General features: G+C 40.8%; 1 protein-coding gene and 1 pseudogene across 1 annotated transcript in view; one reads left to right on the forward strand and one right to left on the reverse strand.

The window, feature by feature from the left end:
* Positions 1-14,650, reverse strand: part of LOC118561913 — a 716,353-nt gene that overhangs the window by 105,346 nt on the left and 596,357 nt on the right. The gene's annotated exons all lie outside the window — the stretch shown is intronic.
* Positions 1-14,650, forward strand: part of LOC118561874 — a 951,216-nt pseudogene that overhangs the window by 67,675 nt on the left and 868,891 nt on the right.

The raw sequence follows: 14,650 nt of genomic DNA on the forward strand, positions 1-14,650 counted from the left end.
CTGCTTCTGCCTCATAACCACACAGAGAATTAACTTCTTAATCTGGACGGCATTAAATTAGCCTCTGGTAATAAAGTAAAACCCGTTTCTGACTCTGGTGAGCTTCAGCCCACCGGTCCTGGTTCTGGGTTCTTGTCGCACGTTTCTGACCTTTGGAGCCCAGCAGAGTCGGGGAGCTCTGCAGGAAGTCTCCGATCTTCTGCAGCGTGCCGTCCTTCCTGCTGCTCTGGGAGTCAAACCGACAACCTGAGGAAGAGCTCTGACCACAGAAGTACAACAGATCAGCTCTTAGTCTCCAGGTGACCAGTTCAGCTGTTTGGTTCTGGTCGGTACCTCTGCTTTCTTTGGGGTGAGCTTGGTTCTGGTGTTCCTTCGGTTCTCAGTCCCCACTTCCTCCTGCTGACACAGAAACGGACCATGAGCAAGGCATCAGGATTCACAGGGGCAGGTGGGCTTTAAATTAATTCATGAGCTTGAAGAGAAGTTGTCACTCCTTATTCTATGTGTGCAGAGTTTGCTGTAAAAAGATCATCAGTGCTCAAATTCATCCTTTTCATCTATTGTCCTGATATCAGCTCTAGAGCTCATATTCACCAGACAATAACAGAGTAATTTATTAAATAACTTTAAAACGGTGTGTAATTACACAACACTGAAGTCCCGATGTTTGTAAAGCTGCTGAAATTAAACTTTTAGTCTTTTGTACAGTGGCTAAACTTGGTGTAAAAGCAACACAGCTCATCACCCTGAATGCACCGTCCCCACTGTCAAACATGGTGGTGGCAGCATCATGGTTAGGGCCTGCTCTTCTTCAGCAGGGACATAGAGGATGTTTAAAATTAATGGAAGGATGGATGGAGCCAAAAACAGGACAAATCTGGAAGATAACCTGTTGGAGTCTGAAGAAGACCTGAGACTGGGACGGAGATTTGTCTTCCAACAAGAAAATGATCCAAAACATAAAGAAAATCTACAATGGAATGGTTCACAATTAAACATATCCAGGTGTTAGAATGGCCTAGTCAAAGTCCAGACCTGAATCCAATCCAGAATCAGATCAGAATCAGACATACTTTAATAATCCCAGAGGAAAATTACTTAATTTGTGGAAAGAACTGAAAACTGTTCACAAATGCTCTTCATCTAACCTCACTGAGCTCTATCAGCTTTGCAAGGAGGAATGGGCAAAAATACGCCAAGCGACCTGCAGCTGTAATCGCAGCAAAAGGCGGCGCTGCAAAGTATTAACTCAAGGGGCTGATTAGTTTTGCTCACCCAATTTTTCTGTTTTTTATTAGTTAAAGTTTGAAATATCCAATAAATTTCGTTCCACTTCATGATTGAGTCCCACTTGTTGTTGATTCTGCACAAAAAATCCATTTATAGTGATGATCCATTTAGTTATAAAGTCAATTTAGGAGAGAAATCAAAGTTTTCCTCCAGACGTCAGAACCTGTCAGGACGGCGTAGGAAGCCTGGACCGGCGCCGGTACCGACAGACCGGCTGAACCCAGTTGGTTCAACAGCCTGGGCCTTAATGGACAGAACCGGATGGTTTCTCTGCTGCTGGAGGCGTTAAACTAACGACTGATGGTGATCAGGAGATGGAAACACCAAACATGGCAGATGATGATGGAGACTGATGGTGAAATGGTTCTGAGGGGTTCTAGATGGGAACGTGGTTCTAACTAGAGAAAAGCAAACGGTACCTTAGGTGTTGTTATTCGTTTACTCCTCCTGAAGATGTGAGACTTAAAAACAACAAGAATTTGGTTAAAAGCAGCTTTAATCTGGTCATATTCTGCAGATTAAATGTTAACTTTGAATCCGAGTATTTCTCTTCTACTCCAGTAAAAACCAGAAACTGAAGACCAGAGCTGAGAACATGAGCAGAAACGTCCTCTAACGGACCAGAACCGAACCTCCTCCAGCTTCAGTGTTAAATGAAGAGTTAAACATTAAATAATTTCACCTGATGGACCTAAAGATGGACCCACTGAGACCATAAAGTCCAACAGACATGTGTTGGGTCCAGATTTATTCACATGTAGAGCTAAATGAGGACTGGAGTCGGTTTAGGAACCAGTTCAGTTCCTTGGTGGATTCAGGGAAGAGTTTCTGACCAGGCTGCCTGAAATGTTTGGTTACATCCTGAGAATTAAACTGATTTTAAGCTCTGAATACAGAGCTTCAGGTGTCAAAGGTCACATCCGTTCCAGGTTCTGAACTCTAAAACATTTCCTACAGGTCAAAGGTCACTGCCTACAACAGAAACAGCAAAGCAACCAGAGCTCCTAATGATCTTTATTCTAGGAAGGTAAACCCTAAACTCTGAGTACAATAAACTCTCAGGAATGTAGAGTTTATATTTAGTATTGTCAGGATTTCTCAACATGCTAAATCTACATCAGAAACCTCACCATGTTTACGTTTTACTTTTCCAGACATCAGCAAAGAGAAGATGAACCTTGAAGTGGAGACTAGTACCAACAGGCTGGAGCTTCAGAACCAGAAAAGCCCAACAGAACCGCGCAGTAAGTCGAGTAAAGGCCTAAAAGCTTAAAGCCACAGGAATGTAGCAGTGGAGTAAAAGCTGACCTGTTTTCACTCTAAGCCAGAGTTTCTGGACTTTTCTGGCAGACACACGCTGGACATCTGAGGATGGCTGCAGCTAACATCTCCCTAAAATAGAAATGCAAACATGCGTTTCTATTCTATCCCAGTGTCTCCTGGACCCAGATCCCAACAGAACCAGGGATCTGTTCAGAACCGCCCTCCAGGCTCTGAGACTGGAAGGAGGGGCGCAGCGCTGATGCAGTGAGTCGAGCTAACAGCAGCTAGCGTCTTAGCTATGTAGACCGTTGATGTCGCTCTCTAACATCGATACATTTAAACCAAACGATGCTCAGCCTGACGGCCCACTGGGTGGAGTCTGCCTCGTCTGATGTGCCGTCCTTGATGAACTCATTTCCATGAACAGAGTAAGTAGACCTTGGATTACATTTGGTGCAGAAAGTTTACTTTTAGCAGCTCATTTTGCCCCAAACACATGAAGAGTGTTAAATCTATTAGCTGGTTTGCTGCTAAAGGCCAAAGAGAATAAAGAAAAACCTGATTGAAGAGAACCTCCATCAGGAAAAGGAAGCGTTGAAGGATAAATAAATAAAGACAGTTTGCTGTGTTACATCAAGCTTTATCAGATAAAAACGCTTTTCAAAGACTTAACAGCGCTGGAACTAAAGCTGAGACAGACTGGAGCCTAGAAGCCTAGAAAGCAGCTTCCTGTGAGCCGTCCTGAACATTTAGACGAGCCTGAAGGAGATCCAGCAACGGCTCACCTGTCAGAAACCACAGGTACAGTTCACCTGGTGGACACCTGGACAGCCATGACAGCTTAACCTCAGAGGTCTCCATCTCAGCAGGTCTCTCCCCAGGATAAATAAAGGTTTAATAAAAAACACTAAATAACTGACAGGCAGCTAATGTGGTCCAGTTATTGGTACAATTATCAGCTGCATGTCGGCATCTGGAAGGAAAAGCAACTGGTGCTGCTCGTCTTTCTCCCAACAGCTCAGAGAGACGCTCAGACGGATCCGTTTCTGTTCTATTAAGAAATTATTTAATTCTTAAGAACATTTTAATTTAAAATTAATTCTTAAATTAACAGCAGCTCCTTTTTATTCTGAAATACAAAACTACAGAATCACAGGAATTTGGCATCTGTGTGTGCAAACTAACCTGGTTTCTTGTTAGAATTATTTTTATTATTCTCTACATGTTTTATTTTATTTACGATATTCATTGCATTTATCACATATTTACTCATAACTATTAAAAATGTTTTAAGGTTTGAGTTTATTCAGATATTAAAGTGTTTTTCAGATGACTAAACTTTCTCTTCTATGTTACAGAGCAAGGCTTTGTGAAGAGAAAAGGTCTCCTGATAAATGTTTTTGTGTGATTTATTGCACCTCACCATCTGTGGTTCCTCCTTTCCCTGAGAACTGAACTGCTAGTTTATGAGGTCAAAGGTCACATTGCAATTTGCTTGCCTGAGAAAATAAAAAGCAAGCAAACAGCAGGTGTACTTCAGAACGGATAGGGGGTTTGTAACTGAGCGTGTCCCTGTGTCGTTCTCCTTGCTAGAGAAGATCTAACGCCTGTTGTCTTTCTTCTTTGTGTTTAATGAATGTTTTAGGCGCTTAAACCTGACATTTCTAATTTCTAAAATCTAACGTCTGTTGTCTTTCTTCTTTGTGTTTAATGAATGTTTTAGGCGCTTAAACCTGACATTCATAATTTCTAAAAGCGGTCCTGGTTGGACCTCGCCTGTTGAAGTAACTAATCTGAATGAACCATCTTCAGATAAATGAAGCCGTTGGCGTTTCACCTAAAAAGCAGATTACAGGTTCAAAGGTCAACAGGCCGACCGCGTTTCCTCAACCAGAACAACAGGATGTTAGGCTTTAATAATCTGTGGAGGTTCATCTTCTGAAGCACAGCTTCATAACAGAAACGTATCAAAGGTCCGTCGTTGTGTTGAAACGACATTTCTGCTGAATAAATCCTGTAATTAAACCACATTAACGGGTTTTATAACCAGTGTTTTTCTGCAGGGCCTCTGGAAGCAGCAGAGGCTTTAAGCTCCTCCTCTGAATCACATCCAGAGAGACGCTGACCTGAACACAGCGCTTCCCCTGCAGGGCAGCCTCTGACGCACCTGGTTCTGCTGACACCAGGTCCAGATGTTCACAGCAGCTGCACTGGGTTGATTCACATGTTCTGTCCACAGCGAGCGGCTCAGGGTTTCCTCCAGACTGAAGCAGCAGCTGAAACTAGTCAGAAAAGGAGGAATAAAAGCAGCAGATCCAGTAAAGGTCGCCGTATGGAGGCTAAAAGCAGGGAGACGTCTCAGAGAACCCAGCAGACACACGGGTCCGGTTCTGACCCGGTCCAAGCTGTTCTGTGTTGTCCTCAGAGCGGGCCTCCCTGACGCTGAACATTTCCAGACCCTCGCTGCGTAACTCAGAGGTTTTCAAAGGTTAGGAGCAACCTGGGCCTCAGAGGGACGATTGTTCTGCAGCCGTGGCATCAGAACATCTTGGAGTTCTGAGGAAGGATGGACCTCCTCTCTCTCCTGGGAGGAGAACCAGGCTTCCTCCACCTCAGCTGCAGCTTCTCTGTCATCCTGGATGAACACATCACCTTCCTGCATTTGATCTCATGCTGTCCCTTTAGACGCCATGAAGCGCGGCTAACACCAGGCCTGAATCAGTCACCAGCTGGACGGCAATATTTCACACTCATCATGTAACAGAGGCTGAAGTTGTTAAAATAAATGAAATAATCACTCAGCCAAAGTGGTTCCTGCTTTACACTTTCAGGTCAGAGCCATAGATGTTTTATCTGACTCCGCCAGATAGATTTGCTCCGCATATCCATCTGGAAACCTTCCGTTGAAGTAATTTTGGGAAGGGGCGAAAATACTGGATAGCTGATTGGCCTATGTTGGTGATAGACGGGCCAAATAAACCAATCAGATTCGTCGTGGCTCTGTTACGAGCGACGACGAAAACACAACCACAAGCCAAGCTACTCTTGCTGCTGCAGGTAAAGGCTCGTTAGCTCAGCAAAGAAATACTCTGTAATTCCGATAAAACTTGCTCGATAGCCACGCTAACGCTACTTTCATCGGCTGAAGCCGGCATGTTCTTTAGACTGAACTGTCGCGCTTCTAGTTGCGTCACACCTCAACCCGCCTCAAAGCCAACGCTGATTGGACGTTCGTTTGGTGAACGGCTCCAAATTTTCTTTAATGGAGAGTAGCCAGACTGATCTGCGAGTGAAACCTTGAAATCTCGCGAGATTAGGATGGTCTCACGAGGCTAATAGATGTTAGCCTCAACAGGAACTAGGATCTTACTTTAATCCTGGCTGCAATAAATACCATAAAATCATCTAAAGTCCTCAGCAGTAGCTCCTCTAACTGGACCAGACATCCTGGGTCAGCGACCAGAACCTGAGGACGTTTAAATGTTAATTATAGTTTTAAACCAGAACCTGAGGACGTTTAAATGTTAATTATAGTTTTAAACCACAACCTGAGGACATTTAAATGTTAATTCTAGTTTTAAACAAGAACCTGAGGACGTTTAAATGTTAATTATAGTTTTAAACCAGAACCTGAGGACATTTAAATGTTAATTATAGTTTTAAACCACAACCTGAGGACGATTAAATGTTTATATATTAATCTCTTTCTCTTTTTATACATTTACCCAAATCAACTGTTCAGTATTTATCCTCTTTTTAATCTTAAATCAATGAACGTGAACCATTCAAATTGACAAAGTATCACATAGAGCTATAAAATTAATTTTTAAACAGCCCACACACACAACATTGTGTTTATGAATTATTTTAAATCAAATTTCAATCATGTTTGTTAATCATTAATTAAATTACTGTCTCTCAATAACTCAAAAGCACACTGTTGCTTGTTTTAGCTCATAAAACCAGCTCGCTTAACTATATAGCATTAGTTAGCATATAGTAATACTACAAATCACAAGCAGCAATAGCCCAATTAACACAGATAATTTACACAAAACTACATTTTTTACATCCTAAATTCACTCATATACCTTCATCTGTCTCCAGCTGGTTTTAAACATCGTCTCCAAGCATAACAATATAACAAAGATACTTTCTCCATGAAATCAGTGAGCAATCAGCCAGAATCAGCAGTAGTTAGCATGCTATGCTAAGCGCTAATCATCATTACTCACCGCAGTTTTCACTCGACAAAACACAACAACACGGTGATGTCCCGCAACCAGAAACCCTCCTGGCAGGTGCAGATAATCTCCTAGGATCAATAACTCAAGATATAACACAGTTTTAATCAGTATTTACTTAGTAACTAGTTATATTGACGCCTCCTGTTCTAACTCTCTCTAAACTGCAGTGACGGCATCAGCGCAAAGAGAAAAAAGACAAAAGAAGAAGCGCGTAGAGCTTGTAGTTGTGAATACGCTCCCTGCTGGCAGAAATATGGAACTACAACAGAAACAAACTATTGAATATTACAAATAATACAAAATGAATATTCTGCCTTTTTTTAGATCACAAGGGAAGTGAGGAAAGTTTTTCCAAATATTCCAGCCATCAGCTTTTCTACATCAAAAAGAACCTGGAAAAGGAAAGAGTTGCTCTGGGTGAACAAATACTGACGGCATCAGGTAGGACCAGGCAGGGATTTTAGGGCTAAATATTGCCATGTAGAGCTAATATATAGAATATGCAACTAGAGTATATTGCAAAGTGGTAAACCTTGTTTCAGTGTCTAAGCTCTGTTTAGGGAGATGCTACAAAATCTGCTGGCCACGCCCACATTAAGACATTTATGTCATGTGGAATATGAAACGCATGGAAGTGATAAAAGCCGACTATTTGATGACATTTATAGTTACATACAGACAAAGAAAAAGAAACTTCATGTCCTGTTAAATCCCCAAAGAATGGTTTTTAGCCTGTGGAACAAGCAGTGATCAGGTAATGCTCCACAATAACCACACTAAAATGTTTTCACTTCAATTAGATTTTATTTCTATAGCGCCAGTTCACAACACGTCATCTCAAGGCTCTTTACAAAGTCACATTCAATCAGATCCTAAAAAGTAGCTCTCAGTGTTTCCAGTCCAGAGTGCATGTAGGAGGGAAACATTTGGTACTAAAACGCCTCTCACTGCATGGCAGAAATTGTGGCATTAAGCACATCTGTGGTCAGAAGCTTTGGGCATTACGCCATCCAGTTGAGTCCCAACAGAAACAGTTTATGAAATATGGAACCTGGCAACTTCTCCCCTTCATGATACGCCTTCACTCAAGGCTTTGGATGCAAGCATAGAGACATATGCAGCAGCTTCTTCTTATTATTTGATTATTATTCTGCTTCCACACAAACATGAGTGTCAGCCGCATCTTGGCTGAAGGAAGAATGATGAGGGCGGACTGCAACAAGTTTGGAGTTAACACGGTAAAATCTAGCCAGAGTTGAACTAAACTGGAGCATTAGAAGACAAAAGGGCAGCTAGAGAGAGCAACGGCAACGACATAAAGCAACTGGAATCATTCTAGAGCTCCGTATACGCATGAGGTGTTCACTGTCAACATCTGGTTGAAATCACTAAGGTAGTTGAAAAGATGGCCCAGACAAAAAAGAATTTAAAAGGTGCACCAAGAGGTAAAAAGCTATTTATTCAAGGATTCACAGCACACCTTCATAAATATGAAACCATTTACTATTTACATAAACTGCATTTATTTCACATTTCAAACACACATCACTGTCACATTTAACTCTTCCAAAGAATGTCAAGAATCTTCTTCAAAATGAGCAGAGCTTAAAATGTTGGTCTCTATGTAGTAATAAAGATTCTCTGCATGTGTAACAAAGGCAGGTTTTTAGGTTGGCCCTGAAGTGTTAAGCTTTACTGTAAATGTCCCAGCAATAGGTTGGATGATGTGGGCAGAGAAAAACAGCGTAGCTGCATCCCTGTTGCCTTGCTGGCCACATCTAGCTTCAGCAGATCATTTGGTTTTCACAAACTCTGTCACACTTCATTGGGATTGTCTGCAAACTGCATTGCTTCGTTATAAATATGATCTGGATGTTGACAGATAACAATGATCCTGTAGTTTAACACATAGCAGCAAAAGAAAAGGATGGAAGCTTGTTTTCTATGAAGATGTGGTAGTGTGACCTCTGAACATGGAGCTGATCTTAGTGGATGGAACACATGGAACCATAAAGGTGATGTTACCTATTTTCTGCCATTGTAGACTTTGATTCATGGAACAACTGCTCCTTGTGTTCTATGGTAAAAGCAGCCAGAGCCTCCAGTTACAAACTGGCTGAGTAAATGTATTGTTTGCTGCTGATTTTCTGCCGTTTAGTAACTGAATCCTCAGCATGTGGAGCATTTCATGGTGTCATAATGGACGTGTGATCATGCTATATTCAGCTAATCCTCAGCAGGATCTGCAACATGAAAACAGTAGACGGCTTTCAGATTGTCTGCAGGTAACTAAATGCCAGCTTAGTCAGCTACTAAGTCAGATGAAGGCCTGATTGCTCACTCGCATTAGCATTTGTAATTATTTAGTCATTTGTATACCTGTACCTCAGTAACAATGCTTATTCAGAACGTTGTGAATCTGTGAGCTGACTTAGTTTTAGAGCATAAAGTTAAAATACAGGTCTAACAGTCATTGAGGGAAAGCAAATCATCAAGGGTTTTAAAATTAAAAAATAATAATACCTTTAATTGGATGTTATTGGATTTACTATTTTAGTGGAATATGTGAAATGAAGCGATTTGTGTTCAGATGTTTTATGAGCCATTGTTATAGATATATCAGTATTTAGAATACACTGTAAAAAAGATAATGATGATAATGATGATGTGGTGAGGGAAAATCCCCAGGGATTACTTCAGGAGAGTTTCCTATGAACATATTACTGAGATAACTTAATCAAAGAAGCAGCTGTGACTTTTAAAAGTCATTTCTCTGTGTTCCAAAGGTAGTAAAGTGATTGGCTGTAGAAGTCAGTGTTTGGATGAAGAACATTTACCTCCACAGAAATCTAGAAAACAATACATGTGAAATTCTTTGAGTTCATTTTATTAAGCTTCCCAGTAGCTGAGCTGATGTGGCGGCCATCTTACCTGGGGCTGACTCCCAGATTTTAATCATTTATTGATTTGATAAAAACTCATTTTCTGGAACATAGCTTGACCCGTTCTGTAGTTGTTCAATAACCAAATGTGACGATGAAAAGATAGTATGAAGCCAGCAAAAGCCACCTCCTTGTCCCCTAATGTGTATATTCTGTAAGTTGTTGTGCAGATCCAGGGACACGTGTGGCAGATGGTTCCATGAACCGTGCCTAGGCTGACAAGAAGATGTCCTGAAAGCTCTGAGGGAATCCAGCTGGAACCGTCTATTGTGTTGTTGGAACCAAAGTTCTGTGGCAGCAAACTATGGAAATGTTCTTCATCATTTCAACATTTTATACTTACCTGTTTCTAGTTCAGCTTTTTCTGGACCTTGTTTTATTTTCTGTGTAATTAGTATGTACATAGTGTGGCAATGTAAACCTCAGCAGTTTTGATCAATAGAATTGTAAAGTCACATGTTGATGAGCTTTAAATGTGAAATTCCACATCATATCTTAATGAAATGTGTTGAGTAACATCTGGAGGTGTTCTCCTGTCAAGCTGAATCCAAATTGTCCACTGAACACGTACTAAAGGTTTACTAGCAACATTGACAGCAAGCTAACATGTGAACTGTGGAGCTGGAATGTTCCAGGTGCTGGAAAAGTGCAGAAATCAACGTTCCAGAGCCGTTGTTCAGGAACCAGAAGCTGCTCTCAGATCAGTTTTAGTCCAGATGTTTGTGTTGCACTAAAAGCTGAAAAGATGAAAGCCATGAGTTGCTTTTAAAAGCAGAAGCTTCATGTTTCTACTGTGCTGTGTGTGATGTGTTGCCAACAATCAATGAGCTTCATGGAAGGAAAGAACGTCTGAGTCGCTGCTTTGATTTTCTTTTGCAGCTTTTCTCTGACTTCTAACTTCAGCTTTAAGCAACAGTTCTGGTTGCTGCTGAAGCTCAGAAATCTGATCCACACTTGGAGCTTTTTACTAAAAGCCATTTTCCATCAATACACACAGAACTGTTAGAGGCTTTTTCTTTGTGCTTAGAAATCAAATGGAGTTGATTCAGATCAAGTCCTGCTGGGTGCGCTCCATTGAGCCCACCTGAACACCACTGGATGGGAGGAGTGAAGATTTCAGAGCTTTCCCTCTAAAGAAGCACAGCTCTTCACAGCTCTGAGAGACATTTTCTTCACAAATCCCAGTCAGTGGCATCTGCAGACCTGATCACATCCAAACATCCCATTTTTCAGGACTCAATCATTTCATCTGTGCAATTGTTCCAGCTGCTGTGGGAAGAATCCAGCTGTGAACATCTGGAGCTTTAATGTGCCGCTTCTCTCCTCCCAAACATCCAGCCTCCACCTGCACTGTAAATTCTAACAAGTTGAGTTTACTTAAAAAAAAATTAGGAAACCGATTACCTTGGGAAAAGTAAGTAAACAAACTTAACAGTTTTAAGTACTGCACAATTATTACGTTTAAGCGAGTTGTACTTTTTTTTTTAAGTTGTTAGAACTTAATGTGTCCCAGTATAGTTTAATTCAAAACAAGCAGTTACAACTCAAATACTTTGAGTTATATCAACTTAATATATTCTGCCAAAACAAGTAGGCACCACTTGAAATTTTTCTTACACTTCACTTGCGGTACCTTAGTGTAATCCACTTTAAAAAAGTTCACAGGAACTCAATAACAATAAGTCACGTTAAGTTAATATACTGTGTCAAAGTAAGTGGGCAGTACTTAAATAAAAAAAATGCACTTAACCAACCTTTGTTTAGCTAACTTTAAAATAAGAATTCACAAAATGGCATTATGAAAATGTTTTTTTTATTTCAATATTTGTAAACAACAACAATCAACATGCTGTTCATTTTGCAATTTCTCTTGACAGAGACCATCAAAGATCAAGTTAACCTGAAGAATTTCCAGGTGACAGACAAACAAAATGTGCGATTAATTGTTGAGTCCAAACCCTTTGTTAGCAGAAAAACAAACCAATCAATTCAGGGGAGAGAAATTATTTTAACCAGTTAGAACCTAATCCTTCCTTGTAGTATCCTGACTTGTTCAAATTCCTGCTGAATGATGCCTTTTTCTATATTTTTTTCTTTAATTTTATGTGTTTTTGAGAGAGAAAAAGCGTAAATCGGTATGAGTGGAAATCATTATATAATGTATGACAGAATGAGTGAGATTTAATAGAATGAGTTTGAGTGAGGTGCACTGATTGGTCTAGATGTAATCTAACAGAAGGATCTTGACTCACAAAAGACACTTTCCTGAATGTTTTACAGCAACAAACAGACTTGGCAACATTTAGTCTGTAAAATTTTAAAACTGTAATAAAACTTGTTTGAAACCTGACAGTTAAAACGGTATTATTACATAGAACTGTATTTGTACACACATCTTTAAAGTCTTAAGTGAACACTTCAACAACTTGTGTTACAGGGGCTCACTACATTTTAATACTAAACCCAACATACTATATGCTCTTTTCCAACAGTTTTTACTTACAGGAAATTTATAACACCTGTGGTGATGGCAGCGTCATGTGATCTTCTCCTTTAAACGCCTTTAAACTATTTTTAGGCTTTCAAATCACAAATGCAAAAAACAGCCAAGAAGCAAGCAGGTATCTCAATAGATATTTACAGGTTTACTTTTGGTCTCCATTAAACTTTTTTAATCTGTAGGCTCTCCAAGTACCTCCTCTCTTTCAGGAGTTATGAGGTAGCAGTAACATAACACCCATACTACTGAATCAGATGAGCATGAAATGAAATGAAACTGAACCAAAAAAATACATCGAAAAATAAAAACACAGCGATCATTTTGACAGTTATTGTGCCAACTATAAATTTAGAAGGATCATCACTGTGTTGTGTATCAAAAACCTTTCCCTCTTGCCAACAGTTTCTTTATCAAAACATAAAAAGTAAAACATATTCAATACAATAAAAATAACTCCATGAAATATTCAATAATGTTTTGTTACTGTTCAGCCCAATCAAACGCATACTCATTCACACAGCACACTTACACAGATAACCATTACAGTCATCACTAGCCACAACATCTAGCCCAAAAGGGCATTTTTTTAATGTTTGCAGTTTTGGGCTGAGCTTTTGTGGTCCAAGGTTCAACAATATCTTCTGGATGAACTCAAATGTGTTCTTCATACCTTTTGGGTAATCCAGGTGGAGTGCATATATCAAGCCGAACATAAGACAAAGTGCTTGACAGGTTGTGGGAATTTCATCCATGACGATAGTTCCTTCAAGGATGATTGCAATGGTGTTAATCTCTGGTGGTGTGTCTTCAGTCATGACTGTTAGAATGCCAACAGGCACGTGCGTGAAGTCATAGTCTGTGTCCAAATCCTGCATTTAGAGTAAAAGAACACAAATAAATTCAGGTAGAAGGCTATGGCAAACAATTTTACTCCCCAAATCATTTACAATTCAACAATAAAGTTTCATATTAAGTACCAAGCAGAATCTTAACAACTATAATGGTCTGCTTGTGAAAGCAAATCTGTTGTGCTATCATCTAGCTCTGGGACATCGATTCCCAGAGTTATACTGGCAAAACATGACAAAAAAAAAAAAAAAAAAAAAAAAAAAAAAAAATTGTAACTTAAGGAATTATTACAGTTACAACTAGGAATGTGATTCTGACCAGGAAGAATCCTATTTAAGTGATCTACAAAAGGAAAAACAGAGATAGTGCTTTTAATAAGTGTCAAAACAGTCTGCCATAGGGGACTACATATAAACGTATGCATTAACTGTATTTAGTGCTTTAGTATTTAGGTGCTAAGCCATTCAGGGATTTATAGACTAACTGAAGGATTATAAAGTCTATTCTCTGAGATACAGGGAGCCAGAGGAAGGACTTCAGAACCAGGTCCATGTTCTCTACGTTCTTAGTCTTAAGCCCCATTAACACTACCCTTGTTAAACCGATCCATGGCGAGTTTGGCCCGAGCTTGGATCAGTTAACCGAGCTTAGTTCTGACGACCATTTAAACACCACGCTATCTCGGTTCCTTGGTTTCCTCACCTCCTAGTGATGAAGACGGGACCAAGAAAATCAAAATGCCGGCGCCTGTAACATTCAGGAAGTTATGTTTGGTTATTTTCCGTTGTTTGCAGAGAGTCAGGCGAAGACAGCAACTTTTGGTGAATTTACTTGACAGTCGGCTTTTGGGAAGTGAATAAGACAAACGAACGTCTAATAAGGATTTACAGACGCAGGAAACAACGACAGACGCTGAGGTTCATCACACTGCTAAGCAGAATCATCTCTGGAAACCGTGTGGCACGGTAGGGAAGCTAGTATTATTATGAATGTCTGAAATTGTTAGGCTCAGAACCGGTGGACCCAGAATTCAAGGCAGACAAACCGTTCAAGTTTAACAGTTTATTTAGATCAGGTGCGGAGCGGGAGGCGTCAGCGTCTACAGCGGGATCCACTGCAGAAGGAGACGGCAGGTTAGTGACCACGCTTATCTGAAGGTGTTTGCACACAAACGTGTCGGTCACTAACCTGGTCTTAATGTTCAGTTCAGTCCCAGTGGGTCCCAGCAGGCGGGTCGTCAATTCGCTGCGGCGGTTGCCGCTCATGAAGTCCCAGCAGCGGGTGTTTCGGTGGTCGGAGGACAGGCAGGAGATCAGAACCATGAGAGCAAACGTCAGCAGGATGAGCCGTTGAGCGAAGCCGAAGTCGGGGACGTGGTCGAAGGTCGGAGCCAGGAGATTAGAGAGCCAGTGAGGTACCGAAGGATAATCCAGGACGGAGTCGGGTCACGGTTCCAGGTTCGGTACACGGGGCAGAGATCCAGCGGGTAGTCAGGACAGGCAGAGGTCAGATCGGGCAAACAGAATCAGACAGGAGTAAGCAGGCTCGGAGGTCGAAAG

Source organism: Fundulus heteroclitus, unplaced genomic scaffold, assembly GCF_011125445.2.
Source record: "Fundulus heteroclitus isolate FHET01 unplaced genomic scaffold, MU-UCD_Fhet_4.1 scaffold_75, whole genome shotgun sequence".
Classification (NCBI taxonomy): domain Eukaryota; kingdom Metazoa; phylum Chordata; class Actinopteri; order Cyprinodontiformes; family Fundulidae; genus Fundulus; species Fundulus heteroclitus.